The sequence below is a fragment of the Arachis ipaensis genome, chromosome B3, assembly GCF_059453495.1.
Source record: "Arachis ipaensis isolate K30076 ecotype BB chromosome B3, ASM5945349v1, whole genome shotgun sequence".
NCBI lineage: Eukaryota > Viridiplantae > Streptophyta > Magnoliopsida > Fabales > Fabaceae > Arachis > Arachis ipaensis.
The window spans coordinates 60360822-60371997 of NC_142438.1; the positions used below are offsets into that span (position 1 = coordinate 60360822).

At 41.1% G+C, this 11176-nt stretch overlaps 1 non-coding gene across 1 annotated transcript; it reads left to right on the plus strand.

Annotated features, from left to right (window-relative positions):
* The first annotated feature begins 5206 nt into the window (after window positions 1–5206).
* Window positions 5207–5310, plus strand: LOC148570802 (small nucleolar RNA R71). The gene has a single exon (XR_015908141.1). It is a non-coding gene; the product is annotated as a small nucleolar RNA R71 (small nucleolar RNA).
* Window positions 5311–11176: the final 5866 nt, after the last annotated feature.

The following is an 11176-nucleotide window of genomic DNA, read 5'->3' on the forward strand; positions in this document are numbered from 1 at the left end:
GTGTCCAGCACCTCTTTGGGTTACTAAATGCTCTGTAGTGAGGTTTACTCTTGATAGTGGATTTTCAGCTGATAATCCCGGGTTAGTTAACCCAAGTTACCAAGTGATAAAGCACCCCTGAGAGCTTATTCATCCAAGTAGATCCCTCACACAGGAGCACCACAGACACTTGTCTCAAGGTTTAAACCATTGGTGCCTAGCCTTATTACTTACTCTTTTTCTTTTGTTTTTCACTTCCATTATTCTTTCCTTTTTCTCTTATTAGGATCTTGTCATATGCTCGGTCTCATGGGTATATCCAAAGTCAAGTATTCAGGATAGATAGTTGTCCTCCTAACCTTGTGGTTGAACCAACTTAGCTAACTTATGACTACCCCAAAGATTCATGAATGCACTTCCACAATATGAATTCCACTCTGGTCTTTTAAAAACATAAACCTTCTCTTCTTCATTTGATTCAAAAGGAACAAGCATACAAGTAAGTTAAGTAGGGATGCAGCGACATAAAGACTAGCACACATAGACCTATTCAATACCACAAACTTAAAAGACATGATTGAAAAAGGTTTAACATAACATGGAAGCAAGTTCTATTTCATACAAGATCTTCCTTATTTTAAGACATAGAGAAAGATGGAACAAAAAAGGAACTCCACCACCTTTTACCGTTGTGGATGTCCATGCTCTTTTCCTTGCTTGTCCTCCTTGTTTCCTCTTGCATTTCCTCGCATCCGTGCCAATCTTGCTTGCTTCCAATCCTCAAGTGCCTTCCTCACTGACTCATGACTCTTTTCTACCCTTTGTCTTTCCTTTCGTGCTAATTCATCCTTCATTTTGTCATACTTGGCTATTCCTGGATGCAATACTGGCAGCTGTCCCACTAAGTAGCCAAGCCTGGCTTGAGTGTTTATATGATGTCCTGTTTGGCTCATGTAAACTCCTTCTGCGAATGCCCTTTGCTCGTCCAATAGTTCTGTCTGTTCTATTTGTCTTCGATGCATCTCATGTATGTGTGCCCCTTGATGTGCTTGGATGTTGATTAGCCTCTGGGTGGATTCTTGTTGCTCGTTTTGCCTTTGTTCCATCCTGTTGAATGCTTCTCCCCATTGTTGTCCTTGGCTTAGTTGCTATTCCATCATTTGCCTTTGCCACTCACCTTGCTGTGTCATCCATCTTGAAAGTGTTTCCTCTTGCTGCCCCATCATCTGCAGTTGAAGCTCTTTCTGTGCTCCTTGGCTTTCCAAATATTGTCTAGATAAGCCATCAATGGCCTCCTGCAATTGGTGCATGTCCAAGGTCTGTTGTGCTTGACCCTCTGAGACTTGGCCTTCCACTACTTGAGGGGCTGTCCTCTTCCTTTGCTTCCGTTGAGGCAGGGGGGATGCTGCAGCATTCATCCTTCGGACTGTTATTGGAATGCCTTCCTTTATCCAAACGGGGTCCTCATCTTCAAAAACCACCCTAGCTTTCTTGCATATTCGGTAAATAGTGCTGGGGTAACCTAATGTTCCTCTTGAGTCACTTTTTTCTGCCATCTTTCTAATGCCTTGAGCTATGATCTCATGAACTTTGATTTCTCCTCCCTTGAGTATACAATGCACCATTGTTGCTCTCTCGAGATTTACCTCCGAGTTGTTTGCAGCTGGGAGAATAGACATCCTCACTAGCTCGAACCACCCCTTAGCTTTAGGAGTGAGGTCTGTTCTCTTAATGAACTTTGGTTTATTTCCTGCACCCCTTTCCCAGTCAGCTCCTGGTACACAAAGGTCTCGTAGAAGCTGGTCATAATTGGGGTTGTTGTCCAATCTTGAGTGGTAACTTTCTTCTTCAAACGGTATAGACCGTAGCTTCAATGCCCTCATTACACTCATGGGACCAAAATCCACTATTGTTCCTCTCACAAAGCTTGTATATGACTCATCTTTCTTATCATATCTGATTGCATTTGCATAAAATTCTCTTATGAGATTTGCATTCACCTTAGTGACCGGGTCAGTGAGGAGCTCCCATCTTCTCCTTTCTACCTTCTCTGTGATTTCGGGGCATTCAGTCTTCTTAACTTGAAACCCCAGCTCATAGATGATTTCCTTATCAACCATCCACCCGTATTGCAATTCATGATGCAAGCTTCTAAATCTCTTCTCATCATATGGGTGTTCTTCCATGGGTTCTTTTCCCTCCCTTCTCTTAGAACTTGAAGATGCCATGAATGTTGATTAATATGTGAAGGTGGTAAGGTTGTGGAAACTTTTGGTTGTTTAGGGTTTTATGGCAATGAAGAGAGTGAGAGGAGGAACGTTTATAATCAGATAGGGGGTGTATTGTACCGAAGTGAAGAGTGGTGAAGGGTGTGTGATGACAATGAAGGGTGGTACGGACAAGGGTCGTTTATATAAAGAGGTTGTGAGAGAATGGAGGGTGTAGATTGATGAAGTTGTCACTTGATTGACGGTTAGGGTTATGCATGGCTAGAAGACAAGGATCATCACTTTATGATGGGGATTGCTCGGTCTTCTAGGGGTTCCATTTTTTTCAATGTTGCATGGCAGCATTTTCCAATGTATTCCCTCTTTAGAAAAAGTGTGTAACCCCTCCTATTGTGGTGTCTGAACCTTCTTTGTTTGGTTGTCCAATCTATCCCTTTTTATGCTCCTTTTCCTTTCCTATAAAGATTTAAAATCAGGAAATTAATATCATAAAAAAATTCAAACTCTACGGCTAGAATACAAGGGAAGAAAGGATTTGATTGTTTATTTATGAATTCCAACTAACTAACTAACAAACTATTGGTGGGTCCTTATATGCATTTTGGTGGCACCATGGGGTGACACCAAACTTAGTTTGAAGCAATGTGATGAAAAGTTTTGTTCAAAGCTCCCAAGACTAGCATGCATCTTGGTTTACTTTGAACACCAAACTTGTTCTTCACTATATACTGCATGATAAAGATTTCACTAACTGTTTGTCAAGTTTGGGTTGAAATTCATAAACATTGATTTATTCATTATTTTAAAAACATATAAACCATGGGTTGCCTCCCATGAAGCGCTTCTTTAGCGTCACTAGCTTGACGTTTTCCCTTTATCAGGGTGGTTGGTAGTACTTAAAGTCCTCCCCTCTTGCTGTGGACTTGTATCCATTGGTTGGATCAATGATCTCCACATGTTCCAGGGAAAGAACTCTGTTGATAGTGAAGACCTTAGGTAACTGAGATGGTACAGTAGGGAGATTAGGGGGAATATCTGGGAAGTAAACTGAGACAACTCTATCCCCTGGAGAGAAGTCTTCCGTAGGGATCTTCTTGTTCCTCCATTTCCTTGGTACCTTTTTCTTTGTTTCTTTTGAGGTTGCCTTCCCCTTGGTGACCTCTTTTCTCCAAGGAGTTGTGATGTTGTATTCACATGCCTCTAGAGGTTTAGGTTCCTCCAACTTTTCTGAGCTGTGGCAATTGCTGTTTTCCTTGTTTATCAATTGAGGGGGTTTCAGAATGAACTGGCTGTGCTTCAGTGCTTGTCTCCTCCTTCAGTGTCTCCTTATCGTTTGTGCTTAGTTCCTTGTCCTATTGATCTATTTCTTGTGAGAGTTTGAAGACATTGAAGTTGAGTCGTTCATCATGGATTCTCAATATTAGCTCCCCTTTCTCTACATCGATAAGTGCTCTGGCTGTAGCTAGGAATGGTCTTCCCAATATGATTGGGTGAGTGTGACTCTCTTCCATTTCCAGAATGACAAAGTCTGTTGGGAGAAAGTATTTCCCAACCTTTAGCAACATATTTTCCACCACTCCTATTGCTTGCTTTTGAGTTTTGTCAGCCAGTCTGATGATTACATCTGTGGGCATTATCTCATTAATCTGCAGCCTCTTCACCAGGGATAAAGGCAGTAAGTTGATGCAGGCCCCCAAATCACATAGTGCTCTATCGAACATAGTTTCACCTATGGCACAAGGGATGTGAAAACTCCCTGGGTCTCTTCTTTTCGTAGGCAACTCAGGTTGAATAAGGGCACTACATTCCTTGTTCATCACTATAGTCTACCCTCCCTTGAGTGAGCTTTTCCTGGGAAGAAGTTCCTTCATATACTTGATGAATGCAGGCATTTGTTAAATTGCCTTGATGAATGGTATGTTCACATGCAGAGATGCAAACAAGTCTAGGAACCTTGAGTATATTCTTTTTCCCACAGCACCATTGAGCAGTTGAGGGAATGGTGCATAGAGCTTCAGCAGCTCTTGTTGTGAGATTTCTGGTTCTTTGTGATCTCTATCCTCCTCCTTTGTTGAGTTGTCTTCAGGTTGTTTGCACATTTTGCCTTGCTTGTCTTCAATCTCTTGATCACTTATAGTGACCATTTTGCAATCTTCCCATCTTACTTTCTTTGCTTCTCCCTTGGGGTTTTTCTCCGTGTCACTTGGAAAGCTATCAGTGGGTTTGGGAATCTTCTCAGCTAAATATCCCACCTGGAATTCCAGCTTCCTAATGGTCTCTCCCTGGTTCTTAATATTGGCTCGCACCTCCTCTTTGAACACCTTATTTTCTTGAATCTCTTGGCATATTCCTTCAAGTAAGGCTTCAATCTTAGAGAGCTTGTCATCAATTGAAGAGTGATTCGGAGCAGATGTGCTATTTTGGTTTTGATAAGTGTGTAGAGACGTGTTGTTGTGGGGGTGTTGAGATGTCCTCTAGGTGAATTGCTGGTGAGCTGCATTGTTGTTGGAGTTGTAACGTCTCTGGTCTTGGTTTTGATCTTGCTCACTTCCCCACCCAAAGTTTGGGTGGTTTCTCCATCCAGGGTTGTAAGTTTTGGAGTATGGATCATAGTTTTCCTTGGTGAACTCCCAATGTAGTTGGATTGCTCCTGACTCCCCTCTGCTTCTTCATTCACCCCTTCTTGGGTTGTTGATGAAGATGAGATTGCTGCTACTTGGTTCCTCTCCATCTTCTTGGTGAGGTCAGCCAGTTGCTGGGTAATGAGCTTGTTTTGGGCCAACAGAGCATCTACATTGATTAGCTCCATCACTCCTCTTGTGTTCCCTCTTTCGGAAGCATAGAAGTAGTCGTTTTCTCCTACTATTTCGATAACATCTATGGCTTCCTCAATGGTCTTCTTCTTGTTCAAGGATCCTCCAGATGAATGGTCTACGCCCTTCTTTGACTCATAAGAGAGCCCTTCATAGAAAATATGCAGCTGGACCCATTCGTTGAACATGTCAGGTGGACATCTCCTTGTTAAGTCCTTGAACCTCTCCCATGCTTCATATAGAGTCTCACCATCTTGTTGCCTGAAAGTTTGAACCTCAGCTCTCAGCCTATTAATTTGTTGAGGAGGGTAGAATCTTGCTAAGAATTTGTTCACCACATCCTCCCAAGTTGTCAAGCTCTCCCTTGGGAAGGATTCCAGCCACTTGGTTGCCTTGTCCCTGAGTGAGAAAGGAAATAAGAGCAGTCTATAGGCGTCAGGATGAACACCATTAGATTTCACTGTGTCACATATTCTCAGGAAGGTGGTCAAATGTTGATTGGGGTCTTCTTGAACACCTCCTCCAAATGACCAGTTGTTCTGAACAAGGGTGATGAGCTGTGGCTTAAGTTCAAATTTGTTGGCATGGATTGTTGGCTTTTGGATGCTACTTCCACAATTGCCTGGGTTTAGATTGATGTAAGAGCCCAAAACTCTTCTATCCTCCCCAGCATGATTTGCTCCACCTCCTCTGCCATGGTTGTGAGTCTCTTCCTCATGATGATTTTCCATGTTTTCTTCCATGTTTGGTTCAAAGTATTCCTCAAAGTGTTCCTCTTCTTCTTCAGCACCAATTACACATTTTTCTTTTGCCTCCCTCCTTAGTCTAAGGAAGGTTCTCTCAGGTTCAGAATCAAAGGAAGTTGAAGCCCCGCTTCTTCTCCCTGTCATACAACCAACAAGTACAAGCAAAGAAAATAGGTGTAGACAGTATTTGTGTCAGAATTACTGTTAGTTGTGGGTGATGCAATATATCAAACAGTTAGTGGGTTAGCAAACAGAATTGAAAATAACAAAGAAAAACAAAAGAGTAGAGGGGGAAGGGAAGAAGTTTAACTAAAACAAAAAGTAAATCACTCAAACAGAAAATGAAATTCACAAAATAAAAATGCTCAATCTAGTGATCTTCCAATTTAATCATTGTTGATGCACAATCAATCCCGGCAACGGCGCCATAAACTTGATGCATGGAAAACTTGTCTCTCAACAAATCTCCCTTCGGCAAGTGTACCGAATTTGTCGTCAAGTAAAAACTCACAATAGAGTGAGGTCGAATCCCACAGGGATTGATTGATCAAGCAACTTTAATTAGAAGAATGTTCTAGTTGAGCGAATCCAGAATTTGGGTTGAGAGTTACAGAAAATAAAAATGGCGGGAATATAAATAACAGAAAAGTAAATGCTAGAATTAAAGGAATGGAAGTAAATGACTGAAAATAAATTGCAGAATTGTAAATGGGAATGGAGGATTTGCTCATAAAAGTAAATGGCAGAAATTAAAGAGAATGGGTAAGATCAGAGATGGGGAGTTCATTGGGCTTAGGAGATGTTGCAATTCTCCGGATCAAGTTCATTTTCATCTCTTCCTCAATCAATGCACTCATTGATCTCCTTGGCAATCTTAAGTGATTGAATTACAATTTCTTGCAATTCAATCTCTCAAATCTTGATCAATAGCCAATTCCTTGGTCAATTGCTCATGAGAAGAGATGAAGTATGGTCACTGATTATACACATGCATTTCCCAAATCAAGTATTGAGAGGGTTATAGTCACATACCCATCCAAACCCAATTTGGTCCTGCATGAGAAAGCATTTCTAGCTTGATCTCTTCATTCCTCTTTCAAGGTTCAAAAGAGATCCAAGTTTGAGTAGCTTCTCTTCCAAGATAACTACTCAATTGGATGAAGATCGAAAGCTTTCAAGTAAAATCAAGAGGAAAGATAGAAGAAGAATAATGAAAATTAGTATTGATCCATCAAATTACAACAGAGCTCCCTAACCCAATGAAAGGGGTTTAGTTGTTCATAGCTCTTGAAAATGAAAACAAAGATGGAGAATACATCATAAAACTAGAAATTGCAAAGAAAGTAAAATACAGAGAGTAGTTCTCTTTTTCCCAGCCTCCAGAACTTCTTAATTTAAAGCTACTCCTATATATACTACTCTTCTCAGCTTCTAGTGTGATTCTTCAAGTCTTGGGCCTTTGGATCTTGAGTTTGAAGCAGTTCCTTTCTTTATTTGGGCTTGGCTTTACTTGCAGAGAGAAAGTGCGAAGTGGGCGGAGACTTTAGTTCAGGACGCTAGGGGTGTTAATATTTAGTGAGAATATAAGTTCGAGAACGTTAGTGACACTTAACATTGTCACTAACGTTCCAATGCACCGCTTTGCCTCACGTTAAAACCCACGTTAACTAGGTTAACGTGGCTTTTAACATTGCCTTGTTAACCTTCGAGAACGTTAGTGACACTCAACATTGTCACTAACGTTCCAGTGTGCCCCTTCTTGCTTCACGTTAAAGCCCACGTTAACTAAGTTAACGTGGCTTCTAATGTTGCCCTTGCCATCCTTCGAGAACATTAGTGACATTCAACATTGTCACTAACGTTCCAATGTGCCCCTAGGTCTCACGTTAGAGTCCACGTTAACTAGGTTAACGTGGCTTCTAACGTGACCATCTTTAGCCATCCCAACGTTAGTGACAATGTTGAGTGTCACTAACGTTGGCTCATCCTTCATTCCTCATCGTTAGCTTCCACGTTAACCAAGTTAACGTGGAAGTTAACGTGACTCTTGGGGGTTGTGTGGTTGCTTCAACGTTAGTGACAATGTTGAGTGTCACTAACGCTGTCGACAACTCTTCATCCCTTACGTTAGTTCCCACGTTAACCAAGTTAACGTGGGAGTTAACGTGGTACTTTGCATCATAGGCCAACGTTAGTGACAATGTTGAGTGTCACTAACGTTGGCTTCTCTTCCCCCCCTTAACGTTAGAGGCCACGTTAACCTCTAACGTGGCCACTTATGAGTAATTGCCAACGTTAGTGACAATGTTAAGTGTCACTAACGTTAGCTCAACTTCTCTTCTCCACGTTAGAGTTCATGTTAACTTAGTTTAACGTGACTCTCTAACGTGGGCATTGATGGCTTTTTGAGAGTGTTATTGGAAATCACTTTTCTCATTAACCTTGCAAGTTACCTCCCCTTTTCTTGCTTCCTTTTGGTCTTGAAATCAAGCAATAAAGTGCATCAAAGCTCTAGTCCAAGTCATGAGTAATGCAACATAATATTTGTCACTAAACTTATGCAAAATCCTCATGAAATTATGTAAAATGCACAATGTATGCTTGAATCAAGGCATAGGTGAATATCTACCCAAAACTAGCTTATTTCCTAAAGAAATGCATGAAACTAACCTAAAAACAGTAAAGAAAAGGTCAGTGAAACTGGCCAAGATGCCCTGGCATCACTTTCCTATGAAGGTTTCGCATCTCCCAAGTCTTCAACCACTTCCTTTTCTTTGATAATTTTGGCCTTCTCCACTTGCTCTAATACAAAATCAACCTCTTCCTTGATGTCACTTAGTGTAAAGTTGTCTTCAATGATGGGACTTCCCTCTTGTTCACCCTTCACTAATTCTTCAACTATTTCTTCATCTTCAAGGGTCTCTACTACCTCCACCCTTTGGGTCTTCTCTTGCTTCTCTTGAAATATGGTTGCGTGAAGCCGATCCATTCGTCCATAAGACGATCCCTTCTCTCTTGTTCCATGTCACTAGCATAATTGGGATCGTGTTGCTCTTGGATTGGTGGATGTGGGTGCTCTTCCATGGAGGGTGGTGATGGGATGGAGAGATCATTATGTGGTTAAAAAGGAAGTGCACTAGAGCTTGAGGGTTGATTGTTGGGGGTATTCAATGATCCAATCTGGGAGACGAGAGTTTGTATAGCAGAGGTTAGACCGGTAAGTGTGCTTTCCATGGTTACATATCTTTGGTGAATAACTCTAAGAGTGTTGGTATCCAATGGAAGTTGGGGGTGGATAGGAGGGTTCATTTGTTGGGAGAAAGGGTTCATGATAGGAAGGTGGTTCATCTTGATAAGGATATGGAGATGGTGTATATTGAGGTGGTGGTTCTTGGGAGTGATTGTGTTGGAATGGGGGTGGTTCTTAGTATGGTTCGTATGGTTCATATGGGGGTTGGCATCGTGGATATGGATTGGGGTCATATGGAGGTGAATGGTGAAAAGGGGCTTGTGAGTAGGGTGGTTCAAAGCTATGTTGAGGAGGGGGTTCATAGGCATATGTTGGGGCTCATTGGTAACTACAAGGGGGTCCACCATCTCCATCATCTTGGTACGCACCCTGGAATGGCTCTTGACCATAGTAATTTGGTGGAGGTTAGTTTTCATGAAAAGGTCCACCATAACTATTGTCTTGGTATGCATCATAGAATGGTTGTTGGTTACAGCGCATTGGAGGGGGTTGTTGCCAAGAGGGTTGATCAAATCCTTGTGGCTCTTCCCCTCTGTGATTGTCCCATCCTTGATCCAAGCTCTCGTTGTAATCTCCTCTTCCTACAACATGATTGTAACCAAACTCATAGCCAAAGGGGTGAGAATTCATAGTAGCAAGAGAAACAAAAACTACTAAGGATTAATGAAAATAAACTCCTAAAACTAGAAACACTGACAAAGAAACGAGAAAGCAAAATTATTCACAATATTCACAATAACCAATAATAAGGCACATGTTTGCAATTCCCCAGCAACGGCGCCATTTTGATGAACGGATTTTTGTGTGGTCTAGAATTTCGCAAATATGTTCTGGTTGAAAGTATAGCTTCTAGACCAACAAGGAATCCTTTCGTACAAAATTTTGGTTGTCACAAGTAACAAACCTCTAATAAAATTGATGAAGTATTTAAACCTCGGGTCGTCTCTCAAGGAATTGCAGGGAAGTGTGCTTATAACTGGTTATAGAAAAGTGTATTTTTGGGGTTTTTGAAATTGAAACAAGAAAAGTAAATTGCAAAAGAAATAAACTAACGACTATAAATGCTCTTGGCAAGGTATGAAAATTGGAAGTCTTATCCTAGCTATCCTTATCAATTGTGATGAGAATTGTTCACTGCTCCCGCTTAGTTAACCCTCTAATTATGAGGGAAAGTCAAGTGGACCAATCAATTTGATTCCTCAAGTCCTAGTCAACTCCTAAGGAAAGACTAGGTTTAGTGGAATCCAAATCAACCAGCAACTCTCAATTATCAATCAACAAAGGAGTTTGATAACTCAAGTATCACCAATTACTCAACCAAACCCAAGAGATTCAATAACAACAAATGGAGAAGCAAGCAATAAACATGAAATACCTCAAATTGCATTAATAAGCAAAATCAAATCTAACATAAGAATTTATGAACCAAATTGTCAACATAAAGTAATCAACAAGGAAAATAAATAAACTAGAATGCTAGAACAAAGAAAAGTAGAAGAGAAACTAAATTAAAGGAACATTGAACCTGGAATTGGGAAGAAATAAACCTAAGACTAAGAGAAATCCTAAATCCTAAAACCTAAGAGAGAGTAGAGAGCCTCCCTCTCTAGAAAACTACATCTAAAACCTAAATTGTGAATAATGAGAAAAGTCTCTGATTCCTCCACTCTGTAGCCTCTAATCTGTGTTTTCTGCGCCGAAAACTGGGTGAAAAATAGCCCAGAAATTGCCCCCAGTGATTTCTGCAGTTGCAGTACGTCGCGCATGTCGCGCGTATGCGTCAGTCACTCGTACGCGTCGATGGTCAATTTCGCGTGTCACGCATACGCGTCAGGTACGCACACGCGTCGCTGTGAAAATCTCCAGATCACGCGCACGTCTGAGCCATGCGTGCGCGTCGATGCTCGCTGGTTGTCTCCTTTATTTCTTGTGTTCCTTCCATTTTTGCAAGCTTCCTCTCCATCCTTTAAGCCATTCATGCCCTATAAAGCCTGAAAACACTTAACACATAGATCACGGCATCGAATGGTATAAAAGGGGATGAAAAATACACAATTTAAAGGCTTAGGAAGCCGGTTTTCAATCATGGAACAAAATTGGGAAGGAATTGTAAAATCATGCAAATCATATGAATAAGTATGCAAAAGACTTGATAAAAAC